The 16,481-nt window shown below is 42.1% G+C and overlaps 1 long non-coding RNA gene across 1 annotated transcript; it reads right to left on the reverse strand.

The window, feature by feature from the left end:
* Positions 1 to 232: 232 nt before the first annotated feature.
* On the reverse strand, positions 233 to 8,745 carry LOC147916147 (uncharacterized). The gene is made up of 4 exons (XR_015553448.1): positions 8,597 to 8,745; positions 2,988 to 3,027; positions 1,388 to 1,588; positions 233 to 574 (listed from the first exon to the last, which is right to left on the reverse strand). It is a non-coding gene; the product is annotated as an uncharacterized LOC147916147 (long non-coding RNA).
* Between the last annotated feature and the right edge of the window lie 7,736 nt (positions 8,746 to 16,481).

A 16,481-nucleotide genomic window follows, 5' to 3' on the forward strand; every position in this document is an offset into this window, starting at 1 on the left:
AACTAACAATGGACAGTTTTTGGATTATTTTAAGCAGGATGGTGACATGATCAGATTCGAGTTTCAAAAGATCACTCACTTTTTGTTGTGTGTATTGTAGTGTGTAGTGTATTATGTAGAATGAATCAGATTAAATTTTCTCATCTGAAACATAAGGATGAATATGCTTACCTTGTGTATCAGACAGTTCAATGTGGTGAATAAATTGTACAAGTTGCATAGAAGTGTTTTATAAAATATAATTTATTTAGAAAATTACATAGTGATATTTTATGGGAAGCAACACCATCAGAAGATCATATTCTTCTGAACTTTCTATATGAACACAGGCAGTCTGAACTCATGAAAGACATCCTTTTGTTTATGTTAACAGGCTTCCTTCACCAGGGTAACTACTCCTTTGGGTGCTCACGAAAGAAGAGGAAGTTCTCTCACTCTCTCAGTCTTTCTCCTCTTACCCTCTCCCAAGCACGTCTGGGGTGCTGTCTGGAGCCCAGGCCTGGCTCCAAATCCATGAAAATTGGCCAAGTATAAAAGCTTCTTAAGAATGAGATGGATCCTGGGGCGTCCTCTCCTGAGAAGCAGGATAAAGAGAATTTAGTGGGTAAGTTCCTTTGTCCTGCTTTAACTTTGTTTTATGTATATGAAGCAAAGCGAGAGTCATGGCGTTATAAAGAGTTATAGAATGAGCATAGGGTGGATTAGTTCACACTGAGATTGGCTTCGATTTCACTTAGATCCCAGGATTTGGGATTCATTGTTTATTGTGGTTTTATTTGCTTCTTGAACAGCAGTGTATAACTTGCTCTTTTTCTTCAGTGTTAGATACAATTTGTATTTATCTTTGCATTCATTTTGTTTGCATTAGTTAGTAAAGGCGTTGAACAGGCTGAAATTTATCCATTTTCAAATATCATCTGATGATGCTGTGATTAAAAAGAAAAGTTGGTTTGAGCTGCACCATGTTTGGCACAGAGAGAAGTTGAGAAAAACAGAACTTAGCCATAAGTACCAACTACTACCTTGAATGCTAAGGGCTATTCTGTACTACAAAGCATTTTGCTTGCATTATATTTTTACATCCTGCGATAATTCTGAGGTAGATGCTCTTATAATCTTGTTTTATGAAGGAGAAAACTGAGTCTTGGAGAGTTAAAAAATTTGTTGGAGGTCCAGAAAGTGGTGAAGGTCATGATGATGATGATGGTGACGGTGATGGTGATGGTGATGGTGATGATGATGTACGTGTGTGTGTGTGTGTGTGTGTGTGTGTGTGTGTCCTAAGCCGTGCTCTGTACCTTATGTTGCCAAAGAAGTCATCGTGCAAGTTAGAAATAGAGAACACATTTAGCATTATCAGTTTGTAAATGAAAAAGTATACATTTACCTGAATTGGAGAAGAAACTTTTCTCTTGTGTCAGGTCTAGCAGCACTGATATGTCGGAGGCAGTAATATCGTTTGGAAGTGCAAGTGGGAGGTCTCTTCAAGCGGACCCTTCATTATCTTCTTAAATAAGAAGGTTCATGAGACGTTTTCGCTTCCATTTAACAGGTTAAGACATCAGCTGGGCAAGTGGCACGGTTGAAGCTGTATCACCAGTGAGATATTTAAAAGTGTTCATGGGATTACTTGGTTTTGATTTTTTAATATAATGAAAAACCTGCACTATCACAGAACAAACAGAAATGGGGCTCATATTTTACAACTTCTGATTTCATATGCTTTTGACAATTGATGAGAGCTGTAATACCAATCATTCTCTGAGATTTGTGGGTACGTTTGCCCTTGCTGTCCTCCATCTTGCATACGCTAACGAGACAACATTATTCAGTCTTTCAAGCTGTTCATTCAACCTTCGTGAGTCGAATGAATTAGACGAATAACTGAGAGTGATCACCTGCAGCAGGAGCCTTCTGCAGTACTGTGCCGCTGCCTTGTACCAGCTTTCGAAAGCCACTGGCACTGTGCATCTCTTCCTAACTCCAAGCTCACTGACGCCAGAGGGGTAGATCAGAAGCTGTAAAATGCTATGAATTAGGGCGTTTCCCCCCAGAGTCCTATTTCTTAAACATTTACTAGCAGACCACTAATCATTAGCCTTTGAGATTCTCTGTCACCTCTTTCTTTTTTTCTTTCTTTTTTCTTTAAGAGTTAAAGTGAAGTTAATTGGAATCTCCATCATCTAAATCTTAGAAGTTCTTCTCAATATTAATATGCAAAAGAATCTTCCTGGGGAGCTTTTGAAAACACAGATTCCTGATCCTCACCTCTAGAAGTTCTGTTACTCTAGATCTGGGATGGACTTGAGATTTTGCATCCAAATAAATTCCCAGGCTGGTGAGGATGCCAGACTGAGGCCACGCTTTGAATAGCACAGGATTTCTTTTTAGCAATTCCACGTTTTTCCTGAAAAATGTTCCTTGATGCAAGCTGTGTGCATATTTCAGAGAAAAAGGCAGAAGGGAAGATGACTTATAGGTGATGAAAGGTAGTGTTTATGCGTAGGGTTTCACTTTAGATTTTATGTTTAGTGCTTAAAATTCTTGATTCTCTAGGGAAAGAACCAGGAAGTTGCTGAGATTCCATTTTGCTGACTGTATCTCCACAGGATTGGAAGTGAACAGAAAGACGGGAGAGGGGCTGGCCCTGTGGTGTGGTGATTAAGTTTGGCCCACTCTGCTTCGGCGGCCCACGTTCAGATCCCGGGCACAGATCCTGGGTGCAGACCTACACCACTCGTCAGCAATGCTGTGGAGGCATCCCACATACGAAATAGAGGAAGATTGGCACAGATGTTAGCTCAGGGCTAATCTTCCTCAAGCAAAAAAAGAGGAAGATGGGCAATAGATGTTAGCTCTGGGAGAATCTTCCTCACCCAAAAAAAAAAAAAAAGATAAAACTTCCTTTAAAAAAGAAAGAAAGAGGAGAGAATTGTTAACACTACATTCCCAGGCCCAGGGAAGGTAGTTGTTCTCATTCCACACACCTTTTGTTTTTCTGCTGGGAAGCATCTTGTCTTTCTTGCTCTGGAAACACAAAGGAGTGTTTTTTTCACTTGACATGATTAATTTTTTATTTTAAAATTGCTTTTTAAAATCATAAAGGCATCAAAAATTAGGTAAACTCAGAAGAGTATAAACCAGTCATAGTTCCACCAGTCAGAATTAACCACTGTTAATATTTTAGTTAATCTTTTTCCAATATTTTTTCTATGCATATATTTTTACCAATTAGGATCATACTGTTCGTATAATTTTGCATCCTACTACTTTTTTCTTTTAACATTATACCATAATAATCTTTTCATGTTTTTGTAAATTTTAAAAAATATTCATAATATAATATTGTGTAGATATATCATGCTTTGCTTAACTATTCCTCCATTGTTGTACTTTCAGGGTGCTTTTGATTTATCACTGTTATAAATAATGCCATCAGGAGACTGGGCATAAATCTTAAGGACAAAGTATTTGCACTTGTTGCTATTGGTAGTGTCGTCATTTCTGACAGAAAAGGCAGGGTGGGGAGAGAGAACGGTGCAAGGCAAACATTTTCTCTTTAGTTTTTTCTCACAATGGTGTGGCGGTAAGGGTACAGTAAGGTGGTACATATGAAGGAGAAAATGCGAGGCCATATGGGTCTCAGGTTAAGTGACTCTTGAAAGCAAACGGAATCTGCTCTGATGGATTGATATTTCCAGACAAGAAACTTCAAACACATCAATAAATCTATTACATTGCTGAGCATCATTCTTGACATTTCAAAGCATTTAGTGTGCCATTCACTTCATTCATTCAATGAATGAATTAGAATCTACTGTGTATCAGGAGATGGAGACAGAAAATAAAATGCCTGCTCTCAAAGCACTGGGAATCTACAGGGAAGACCCACAAGTTAACTAAAAATTACAATTACAGGGGAGGAAGACAATTCCTCTACTCTCTGGGTCCTCTAGCTGGTCTAAGAATTAAATTGATGTGAGAGAATAACAGGAGAAAATCAAAGTTTAATAACATGTATACATGAGAGAAACCCAGGAAAACTGAGTAACTCGCCAGAATGGCCCAACCCCCCACCTTAAATACCATCTTCAGCTAAAGACACAGGAAGATGTTGGGGTAAGGAAGTCAGTTATGGGAGATAAAAGCATTATTATTACATATTTTTGAACATTCTATTTTGAAATATATCTTAAATATTTCTCAGAAGGATCAAATGGCAAACAGGAACTCAGTATAAATGTGTCCTAAAGTTCATGTAGCTCCTAAGCACAGATCATCCTTCTGTAGTTGAGATATACATGTGACAGTTTAGAAAACTCTTAGGATTACGGGATTTTGTGGTCATAGGACCAGTGATGATGATAAGATCATCATCTAGCTCTGATTTAGTAGTTTTGCACCAAAGATCTGGTATCTCGCGCTCTCTTTTTTTAAGGTTCTAAAAGTTATCTGAGTAATCTACACAGAAATTGAAATATAATGATGTACACGCGAAATTTATATAATGTTATAAACCAATGTTACCACCATAAAAAATGAAATAAAAATTATCTGAAAGAACTTATAAAGTCAGTGGCCAGATTACTTTAGGAGATAGAAACCTTCAGGAGTTAGAGTTTTATTGTACGTTCTCCTTGAAAATGTAGTTCTTGCACATATAGTAGAGCCATCATCTGGACGGATCAGAACATCCACAGAGATATTTAGAATCCTACCTAGTAAAAGAAAAAAAAATTAAAAATAAAACAAAACACTATGTAAATTGTCAAAGCAAAAACTGCACCAGACAAAGTTAAACAGACAAGAAAGACTTTAGTTAAGAACTATTGCAGTAGAAGAGAGAGGCCGGGAGTCCATCTGAACCAATTCTGCTGAAACAAACGGGGGTAGGGTTTTTAAAGGCTGGAGTGAGCGAGTGGAAAAGTACTGGAGAACCTTAGGGGCTGGTCCTAGGCCATCTGTGTTTACTAATAAACTTCTTATATCTTTATGACTGGTAGTATTTTTACAACTTGGAGCAAGGTGCCCACTGAAGTTAGGCTCCTACCCTCCCACAGAGGCTGGGAGATGGGGGTGCTATCTTCTTCTTCTTTTTTTTTTTGTGAGGAAGATCAGCCCTGAGCTAACATCCGTGCTAATCCTCCTCTTTTTGCTGAGGAAGACCAGCTCTGAGCTAACATCTATTGCCAATCCTCCTCCTTTCCCCCCCCCCCAAGCCCCAGTATATTGTTGTACGTCATAGTTGCACATCCTTCTAGTTGCTGTATGTGGGACGCGGCCTCAGCATGGCCGGAGAAGCGGTGCGGCGGTGTGCGCCAGGGATCCAAACCTAGGCCGCCAGCAGCAGAGTGCGCACACTTAACCGCTAAGCCACAGGCCGGCCATGCTATCTTCTTTGATGATTACATTTCAAAAGAATAGTTCCCAGGTCCTTGAGAAGATAGTCCTGGGTTATAAAACTGGCAAAAGGCTTTAAAAAAGATTTACATCTCAAAGGGGCAGAGAAAGAATTTACAATGATAAGTGTTCTAAAGAAAATGCTCTAGGGGCCTGCCAGGTGGCCCAGCGGTTAAGTAGCATGCTCCACTTCCCAGGCCCGAGGCTTGCAGGTTCGGATCTCGGGAGGCACCCACCCACTGCATGTCAAACCATGCTGTGGCAGCATCAGTATAAAGTAGAGGAAGATGGGCACGGATGTTAGCCGAGGCCAGTCTTCCTCAGCAAAAAGAGGAGCATTGCCATCAGATGTTAGCTCAGGGCTGATCTTCCTCACAAAAAAAAAAAAAGAAAGAAAGAAAATGCTCTTTTTTTTTTTTTTTGTGAGGAGGACCAGCCCTGAGCTAACATCCAATGCCAATCCTCCTCTGTTTTTGCTGAGGAGGACTGGCCCTGGGCTAACATCCATGCCCATCTTCCTCCACTTTATATGGGACGCCGCCACAGCATGGCTTAACAAGCGGTGCGTCGGTGCACACCCGGGATCCGAACCGGCGAACCCCGGGCCGCCACAGCGAACGTGTGCACTTAACCACTTGTGCCACCGGGCCGGCCCCAGAAAATGCTCTTTTTAAAGGGAAGGATCCGTTTAACATCTGATCAAGCTGAGGGAGGGGGCAGGCCCTGTGGTGTAGCAGTTAAGTGCGTGCGCTCCACTGCTGGCTACCCAGGTTCGGATCCCGGGCGCGGATGGCCTCACCACTTGTCAGGCCATGCTGTGGCGGCGTCCCACATAAAGTGGAGGAAGATCAGCAGGGATGTTAGCTCAGGGCCAGTCTTCCTCAGCAAAAATGATTGGCAGGGATGTTAGCTCAGGGCTGATCTTCCTCACGCACACAAAAAAAGCTGAGGAAAATGTTAGGCTGTCTTGACCAAAATACACCTCGAGGAAAATCCTAGGCAATGGCCTGGTTGACTAGAGGGCCTCCTGATACAGCTAATAATTCCTTTCCATGTGATTTACTTAATCCTCATAACTAGTTATTATTGTATTAACAGAGGAGGAAACTAAGACTTAAGCAGGCTAAGTGCCTTGTGAGATGTCATCTGGCTCTCAAATGGAGGTGTCTCCATTAGAACATGTGGCCGATTGACTAGGGGCCTGCACCTTCAGTCCCTGCTCGGCACTGTCTCCCGTCTGTCGTCAGGCTGCCTTTGCTGAAGGTTTTCCATTCTCTCTGTCCCCTGCTTTCTGAGAATGCAGAACAAGCAGTGAGTTTTCCATCCTTAGTACTAGCCTGAGCTTATATTCTCTGATCTTTATTTGAATTATTTATTGAGGTATGAGATACGTACAATAAAGAGCACAAGTCTTAAGTGTTTGGCTTGAGAGATTAAATATATAAACAGACAGTGGCTGGACTATATATAAAAATAGAACTTTGATCCACGACCTGCAGTAGCCTGCCCAGGAAACCAACGCTTTCTCTACAATAATCAGCCCAGGAAGCCAGGCTGCAATAAGTCAGACTTGCAGGAAGCACCAGCTTGTTATCTCTAGTAACAATCCAGCAAGTAAACAATCACTTCTGTGTCTACCAGCCCAAAATGGCCAGGACTTGATTATATACTGACAGCTTCCCTACTTTTTGTCCTTGCTTCCAACTTAGGACCAACCAGAGAAAGCCAAATGTGCACCCTAACCAATCACATAGGATGTCCCACGTCTAGTGGGGCCCACAGCCTCCAGTCGGGGCACACCTGGAGCCTTCCCTTTGGTTCACGCTAAAGCTTCCCCACTCCTCTGCCTGCCTTTGTGTCTCTGCCAAAACTCAACTGACAGTGGCTGACTCCCTTGCTTCAGCAAATTCAGAATAAATAGCCTTTACTTTCTCATTTGGTTGGTCGTTGTGTATTTCCATAGGCTCTCTATGTGTAAGTCTATGTAAGCATCCAGATCAAGATACGGAGCATTTCCAGCACCCTAATATGCTCCCTCGTCCCTTCCCAGATAACACCCAACCACCGGCAACCCCACTACCTGGAGACAGCTACTACCCTGACTTCAAACATAATAGATTAGTTTTGCTTGTTCTTGAGTGAAGTGGTACAGTATAAGTGAGATATACAGTATATACTCTTATACATGGAATCAAAAATTACGGACTCTTGTGTCTGGCTTATTTTGCCCAATATTTTGTCTGTGAGATTCATCCATATTCTGCATATGGCAGTAGGCTCATCTTTTCTCTTTCTGAGTAATATTCCTTTGTATGAACACATCACAACTTTATTCATTGTACTGTTGATGGGTTTGGGTGGCCCTTCGTCTCTTGGAGAATAAAATTGCAATGAACATTCTTGAATATGTTTTTCGCTGTAATCAGCACTCATTTCTCTCAGGTATTACTTAGAAGTTGAACACTGAGTCATAAGGTAAGTATGCCCTGGCTTTAGTAGATACTTCCAAATAGTTTTTCAAGGTGATTGTATCAATTTGCATACATGAAAGCTCCAGTTGCTCCACAACTTTGCTAAAATGTCATATTGTCAGTCTTGAATGTTTGCTATTCTGGAAGCTGTGTATTATTATCTCATTGTGGTTTTAATGTTCATTTCCCTGATATGTAACGCACATCATTCTGTTTTGGTGCTTTTAAACAGCATCATAGCACCCAAATGGCTATTTCTGCTTAGAGAGGAAATGACTATTTACAGTAACACAGATCTGTCGGCAAGAATTACATGTAGTGTTGATCTAATATTTAAATACTGTTGACCAAGCCAAAGTTAGGAAATAAACAACCAAGTCACCTCACCTGTTTTATTTACTAAACTTCATTTCCACTTCCAATGCTATCTAAGTGGGGCTAGTGATTGGGAATATTCTCCCCTCCTTTCTGGCCTCACACGAGTTACAAATCTTGCCTGGAGTGTTTACCCCTAATCCTAAAGGGTGTTCAAGTCTCCGCTGGTGCTCTGTGCTGTGTTTAAGCACCAGGAACAAAGCCCCAGAGGTGCACCTCTACAAGCAAAGCTTGGTTTTGCCTCACTGCCTAAGTCAATAAAGGTAGACATGAATTACTGGCAGTTTGTGGAATTTGTGGGTAGCACCTTACTTAAGGAGAGAGAAAATGATGATGGTGACAACACTAACCAGGAAGTTTTCTGTCTGCAAAATGAAGAATTGGCCTTCGTTATCTTTAAAGTCCTTCCGACTGAGGTCCCAGAGTCCTTCTCCCAGTGTCAGCAGCGCTGGGCCTCGGGTTCCGTGCCTGATGGCTCTACCTTTCTCTTTGCAGACTGAAGGAAAGATGTTGTGAAACATTCTCCTGTTCTTTGTCACAGCCACATACAGGAGGGAATCTCCACTTATATCACCAGCTCTACACATCCTAGAAGGAAGCACAGCAGGGCCCTGATTCTATTATTACGCCTGTCCCTATGGTCTTGACTTGAGCGCTAGACTTGAACTAGACTTGAACTCTTGATGGGACTTTCCCCATCTTATTCTCCTTTGTATCCTCAGCTCCAGCACAGTGCCTGGTGTATAACTGGTAAAATATTTGTTAAATGGATGAATAATAAATCTTGGTCAATTTGTTGGAGGTGGCAAAATCCAGTTCTCTACCAGGAAGTAAGCACATGATGATGGCTTTATGGTATCATGACAGTTACCCACAGAAAATGCACATCCATGGATTTGGATAAAGCAGGAGATGATTAAATGTGCTCAGCGCTTAGTGGCTAACAGAGAGGTTGTGTGGCTCCTTTTCCTTCCATTATCCCCTTAGTCTCAGGGAAGGTTCTGGCAGGAGCCTTGTGTAGGTTGAAGGAAAGGTGGTATGGAAGATTTCTGAAGCTCCTTTGTAATGCAATCCCTGCATATCCTTTCAGTCAGAATTGTCATCCTCAAATCCGCTTCTCAGCACAGCATCCTGGTTTTGACTGTGGGAGGGGGTGGGATGGGGGGAAGGCTGGCTGAAAGATTTGCTCTGCTGGAAGCCGTAAAGCAGGCTTTGTGCTCCCCTGGAGCCCTGCAGGAGGCTGACAACAGCGCCTTAGGCGGCGGCTAATGACATCCCACAGGCTCCACAAGTCTCCCAGCAGCAGAGGCCTGGGTAATTCTATGCTCAGGTGTAAATCTTGGAAGACTAATCGCGTCCTCATCTCTTGTCTCAGCACATTTAGTACCTAACAGACCCCACTCCCATTAAGGATGCAAGGGCTTGACGGGACTCCCGAGGAGCTCCTGTAGGTCAGGGCCATTTTCTCTGTGACAAACACTTGTTTATGCAGCTTGCTGTTAAGGCTGTAGCTACTCTGGAAATACCTAGGGCTGGCTCCGGGCCTAAAGCGTAGCTGGTGTCCTTGTTGGAGTCCCAGCTGCCTGTGTGTCCTGCATTGTTAAAGTCACAGCCTGGAGCACCCCAAGGTCCCCAGTACCACACACTGCAGTGTCAGCAGGGAGGGAACACCAAAGGTGGCAGGAACTGTGCTGCCTTCTCAATGCTTTTGTCAAGATTCCAGGAAAGTGCAAGTTGTCCCAGAGAGGCGTGTAGAAGCACAGTATTGCAGCCTTGTTTGTAAAGGTAAAAATTGCAAGTAACCTTAATGTTGATCAATAGGAGAATGGCTAAGTAAATTGAGACACAGGTTTAGGATGGAATAGTAGGCAACAATTAAGAAGAATGAGGTAGATCTGTATGTAATGACATGGAAATATCTCCAAGATATATTCAGTTAAGGAAAAAAAGTAGAAACAGATACAGTGTGATGTTGTTTCTCACAAAATCTACAAATCTAAACCAAGAGTTTTCTAATTGTACATACATGTAGATTTCATGTATGTAAATACGTAGGAAACGCACTATAAGGAAATATAGATAACTATTGATATATATCGATAATATACATATTATCGATATATATTCATAATACATTGATAACTATGAGACCTTCTAGATAAAAGTGAATTGAGAGGAGAGTCAAGGGGACTTTAGTTTTATCTGCATTGCTTGGACAGATATTCTTTTCGCAATGAGAATGTATATATAGGTTGTATCATTAACAATAATAAAAAAGCACTAATGGGGGCCGGCCCTGTGGCTTAGCAGTTAAGTATGCACGCTCCGCTACTTGGCGGCCGGGTTTGGATCTCAGAGCGCATACTAACCCACTGCTTGTCCGGCCATGCTGGCGGCGTCCCACATACAGCAACTGAAAGGATGTGCAACTATGGCATACAACTATCTACTGGGGCTTTGGGGAGAAAAGAGGGGAAAAAAGGAGGAGGATTGGCAATAGATGTTAGCTCAGGGCCGGTCTTCCTCAGCAAAAAGAGGAGGATTGGCATGGATGTTAGCTCAGGGCTGATCTTCCTCACACACACAAAAAAAGGCACTAATAAATAAAATACAACAAAGAGTCTATGAGAATGCACAAAACGTCTTCTTGCCCTGCAAAGTGATAGTTTGATCCACTTCAATGTGGCCCAAGGGTTTGGAAAGTGATATTTTAGGAATTTAAACTTTGGCACATGCAGGAGGCCAGCCTGGTGGTGCAGCAGTTAAGTCTGAGCAGCTCGGCTGCAGCAGCCCGGGGTTCTGAGTTCGGATCCTGGGCGTGCACCAATGCACCGCTTGTCAAGCCATGTTGTGGCACCGTCCCATATAAAGCAGAGGAAGATGGGCACGGATGTTAGCCCAGGGCCAATCTTCCTCAGCAAAAAAAAAAAAAAAAAAAAAAGGATTGGCATCGGATGTTAGCGCAGGGCTAGTCTTCCTCACAAAAATCTATCAATCAATCAATCAATCAATCAATAAACAAACTTTGGCATATGCAGACAAGCCCTTATTGTTGTTGAGTATATCTTGATGTGTATTTAGAGCCTATACAAGGACATTTGCACCCAAAAGTTTTTACTGCTAAATATGTATCTAAAACTTAGATACTTTTTATCTATCAGAATGTCACAATTGAGAAGACTGGAAATGTCTAGTGAGGACAGGGCATGTGGCAATAGGCACAGTGTCATGGTGTGCTGTTGATGAGAGGGCAGGTTGGTACAAACTCTTTGAAGGGCATTTACCATCTATCAAAATTGTAAATACTAATCCCTTTGACCTGACACTTCCACTGCTAAGAATTTATCCTATACAAGTGCACAAAAACACACATTAAAAAGCATTCACCACAGCATTTATGTAAGAGCAAGGTCCTAGAATCTTCCTAAATATTCAAAAATATATGGCTTGGGCACCAACCAGTCAGTATCAGTAAAATGGGTAAGTGAGGATGGATTTGAGGTGGTATCCGTCAGACTTGGTGACTTCTGGGGTTGGATGGGGGGAAGCAGTGATGACCCTGCGTCTCTAACCTGGGCGACAGCGTGGACAGTTAAGGCATTAACTGAGACAGAGATAGCACAAGGTGTTTGTGGGATATTCTGGGTGGAGATGTCTAGTAAATATAATTAGTTCTAGTGCATGTGTGGAGAATGTGAATCAATTGGAGGAAGTCTAGGGGGGAGGATGGGGTGGTTGTCAAGGAGAGGAGAACAAAAGGAACGAGGATTAAAAAGAAGATGAAATAGTGAATATAAAGAATTCTAAAGTAAAAGGGTCAGCCAGACCTGTATGTTTCACAAACAGGAATTCTAAGACATGAGACTTGATTTGAACTTGGTCCCATCTTATTGCAAGGCAATATTCATTAGGCCAACATGTCCCTGTAACCATGATATGTGATTAGGAGAAAGACATCTAAGGTAATGAGCCAATGTAACAAAATTCCATCAAAAGTCAGAAACGTAAAATATCGACGTCTGACAAGTCTCTGTAATATCCATCAATCTGTGAAATGGAATTACAGTAGTATACATTTACTAATATAGATATTAATGTACGGGCCAGGAGCCAAAACAAAATAATCTCATTTAATTGTCATCGGACACTTCAAGGTAGGTAATTTCTACTCCCCTCCTACAGATGAAGAAATGGAGGCTCAGAAGCATTGAGTGGCTTACCTAAGGCCACAGCATTGGTAAGTCAGAGAGCTCTCATAGAAACTCATAACTAAAGACGCTTCAAAATGTTTTTCCTTGTGCCACATTGTCTCCCTCTGGGGATAATAGTACTTACCTATCTACCTCAGAGCTTGCCTTGAATTTCACCTGGAGAATTCTCCAGGCCCAGGGATCTGCCTTTTAAAATGGCACCTTCATGATTCTGATGTGAGTAGTCAACGGATCACACTCTGAGTAACACTGTTTTATGTGTTTTAAGAATAATAAATCATGACATGTAATGGTAATTATTATTGTCGATTGCTATGAGACTTTTCTTGGAAGGGACAAGTCGATTTTAATCTAAAACCCGAATGAATGTTGTTTGTGTGTGTGTGTGCGTTTCCTGCATTCATGGGTGTGCGAAGATTTAGGTTGCTTCCTCAGTCCCCTCAGGCTTGGCCAGCCCTCTGGGTAGTTTCCTCACCCACACAACTGGATGCCTGTTGTAAGAGCCACATCAGTGACAGGCTGCTTCCCTCTCACTTCCTAGGCATCAACAGTAAACGTCTTGGCGTGTGTGGCTGGATCCTCTATTCCCTTTCTTTGCTGTTGATGATCATTACCTTCCCTGTCTCCATATGGATGTGCTTGAAGGTAATACCCTGGGAAATAAATTGGCCTCTCTATAGGAGCTGATGAGCCATTAAGACTAAATGCTCTCCCTTCATCTCTTAGATCATTAAGGAGTATGAACGTGCTGTTGTATTCCGACTGGGACGCATCCAAGCTGACAAAGCCAAAGGGCCAGGTAGGACTCCCTGACAAGGATCATGGGCACCTATTACCACCACTCCTGCCACCAATATTTTCCCTGGCAGTGCCTATTGAGAGGCAGTGAAAACTCACAGGGAGCTGGAGCCCTAGCCTTTCTGTAATTGAATGATGTTGTCCTCTTATGCAAGTTAATGGGAGTGACCACCAGACCACTATTGGAGGCTTAGGAAATCTGGACCTGCTTCCTAACACTCCCTCTGAGAGTTTCAGTGAACATGAGCAAAGAGTGGCTCTGGTTACACTGGCTGGACGTCACTTATTACCTGGGCCACTCAGAGAACGACGGAAGAATGAGAGGCGGGAGGAAATGGCAGAGGGAGATGATTACATTACTCAGGAGAGTATTCCAGGAGCTGGTTGTTCATTCTCACTCTTTGAAAAAGACGTACTGGAAAAGTAAAAGGTAATTTCCTCTCCTGGCAAGTAGATTAATAGAAACAGACCTGGAAGCCATTGTACAACTCCTTTTGTCAAATGTAATGTTTATTTCTGTTCTTTCTCCACAAACTTAGAATAAAAATGTCCCAAACTGTTCATGTTATAAAGGATGAGATTTTGGGGGTGGAGGGAGTATCAGGCACTAAAACTCCCTAGAACTAAGGTACTGATTTAATACTCATAACTTGAGGGTATATATTTAGCTAAACTATGTGAAATTCCTAATATTTGTTTTGTTTTGTTTTTAATTAATTAATTTTGTGTGTGTGTGAGGAAGATCAGCCCTGAGCTAACATCCATGCCAATCCTCCTCTTTTTGCTGAGGAAGACTGGCCCTGGGCTAACATCTGTGCCCATCTTCCTCCACTTTATGTGGTACGCCGCCACAGCATGGCGGGACAAGCGGTGCGTCGGTGCACGCCAGGGATCTGAACCACCGGCCGCCAGCAGCGGAGCGCGCGCACTTAAGGGCTACGCCAGGGGCTGGCCCCTACTCTTTGTTTTTGACTGACAAAAATGGCAATTTCACATGATAAATTCTGATATTCTTGAAAAGAGAGGCTATCAAAAACAGCATCTTAGAAGATACATGGAAAACAATAATTATTAGCTATGCTTCTCTGATAACATTTGTTTTCTGCCCCTTAGTGTGAAGTATTTGAGTAAAATCATTCTCCCGCCCACGGGACGGTAAGATCTCCAGGAGCAGGAACTCTTACTCACTGTGACTGTGTGTGTGCTGTCCTTGGCCATGCACTGGGGCAGGCACTCAGATACCTGTTACATTAAAAAAACTAGTGAGAGGGCCGCCCGTGGCTTAGCGGTCAAGTGCGCACGCTCTGCTACTGGAGACCCAGGTTCGGATCCCGGGTGCGCACCGACGCACCGCTTCTCCGGCCATGCTGAGGCCGAGTCCCACATACAGCAACTAGAAGGATGTGCAGCTATGACATACAACTATCTACGGGAGCTTTGGGGGGGGTGGGGAAGGAGGAGGATTGGCAATAGATGTTAGCTCAGGGCTGATCTTCCTCACACACACACACAAAAATAAGTGAGAAACTTCAAAGGAGAAGCTTGTGAAGGAGGCTTGGCCATTTCAAGTATTATAATCCTACTTGTCTAATTTCATAAAGAATCTAAGAGAAAGAAGGCAGAAGGGACTTATTATGGATGCTCTTACGAGTTTGTCAAAACAGAAGTATAAGAATCATCCAACTGAGGTATAACAGAACAAGGTTAACCCCTTCCTAGTCATGTTGCATATGGTGCGGCTAAGACTGTAAATGAGAATAAAATTGGATTTGAGAGAGGTAGAAGAGCTATAACTTGGAGGACTCTAGAGAAAAATGTATCTCTTTTAAATGAATTTTCCCAGAAGATTTCACCACTAAATGTCCCAGGATAACTGCTCTCGTCATACATGTCTCTGGGGCTAATGAGTTACCTCAGAATGTCATAAGAGCCGGAGGAAACAAGCCAAATTGCTAATGGAAAACCTCTCCACTTTTGTAAATTGTAAATTATCCCTTAATAATAAAAGTATTAATAATAAGAGCTGGCACTTCTTGAGCACTTAATACATACCTGGCATGGTGTTAAGTGCTTTATTTCTTTATCATGTTGAATCATGCTTAATCTTCACCACCATCTTACATATATATTAGGCAACTGAAGCTCAGAAAAGTTAGGTGAATGTTCCCAGGTCACAAGCTAGTAATTGGTAGGGCTAGGATTTAACTCTCTCTAGTTCTAAGGGCCATGATCTTAACCAGTGACCTGGCACCAAAAAGGAAGTAAAATTAGGCAGTAATTCTTTTTTTTTTTTTAATTTTATTTATTTTTCCCCAAAGCCCCAGTAGATAGTTGTATGCCATAGCTGCACATCCTTCTAGTTGCTGTATGTGGGGCCAGCGGCCTCAGCATGGCTGGAGAAGTGGCGCGTCACTGTGCACCGGGATCGAACTCGGGCCGCCAGCAGCGGAGCCTTGGCGCACTTAACCACTAAGCCACCGGGCCGCCCTAGGCAGTAATTCTCACCACAAGTCTCAGAAAGGTTTAGAGACCAAAAGAAAGAAAGTACCTGAGCAGCATTTTCTGTTGATGCTACCAGCCTTTTGCATGGTACTCAACCTAAAAACTTGTTTCTTCTTTGAAAATACAAACAATAGCACAAAAACTTTCTGGTAAATGGAAATGGATTGGTGTCCTCATCTTGCTGACATCCCTTGGGGTTCTAATCTTTGTAATTCTTGCTAGAGAGGATTCACCAGGGAATGCTAAGGAGTCATAGGATCCTCAGATGACTTTTCTTCTTCCCCATCCTTCCCCCCCCCAGCCCAATCTAAATACTTCTCAACACAGAGGGAAGTAAAAGTGCTTACAATTGTGGAATGCCATTGACTTGAACTAGAACACAGCTATGGAGAAACTGTAAATTCTGCAATACATTGGTTTTAGGGACTCTGAAATCCTGGGAAGATTTTAATTCTAACATTCCTTCAGTACTATTGAAGATGAATGAGAACGTTGACAGCCACTGATATTCAAGGTCAAAAATCTATTATTTAATCTTTTATACAGACAGCTTTAATATAGAAACCAATTTTCAAAATATCCTTTTAAATTGTTAAATTCAACACTTGGACAGAAGTAGATTGAGTATTTTAAAAATAAAATCTAAAAATTAAATGTCCAGGATCTTTAGCTTTTACCAAAGATTTAAATTCCTAGGGAACCACTTTTCTTTAGTCATTAACTG

This window comes from Ceratotherium simum, chromosome 10 (genome assembly GCF_057802395.1).
Source record: "Ceratotherium simum simum isolate JZ-2026a chromosome 10, ASM5780239v1, whole genome shotgun sequence".
NCBI classification, from domain to species: domain Eukaryota; kingdom Metazoa; phylum Chordata; class Mammalia; order Perissodactyla; family Rhinocerotidae; genus Ceratotherium; species Ceratotherium simum.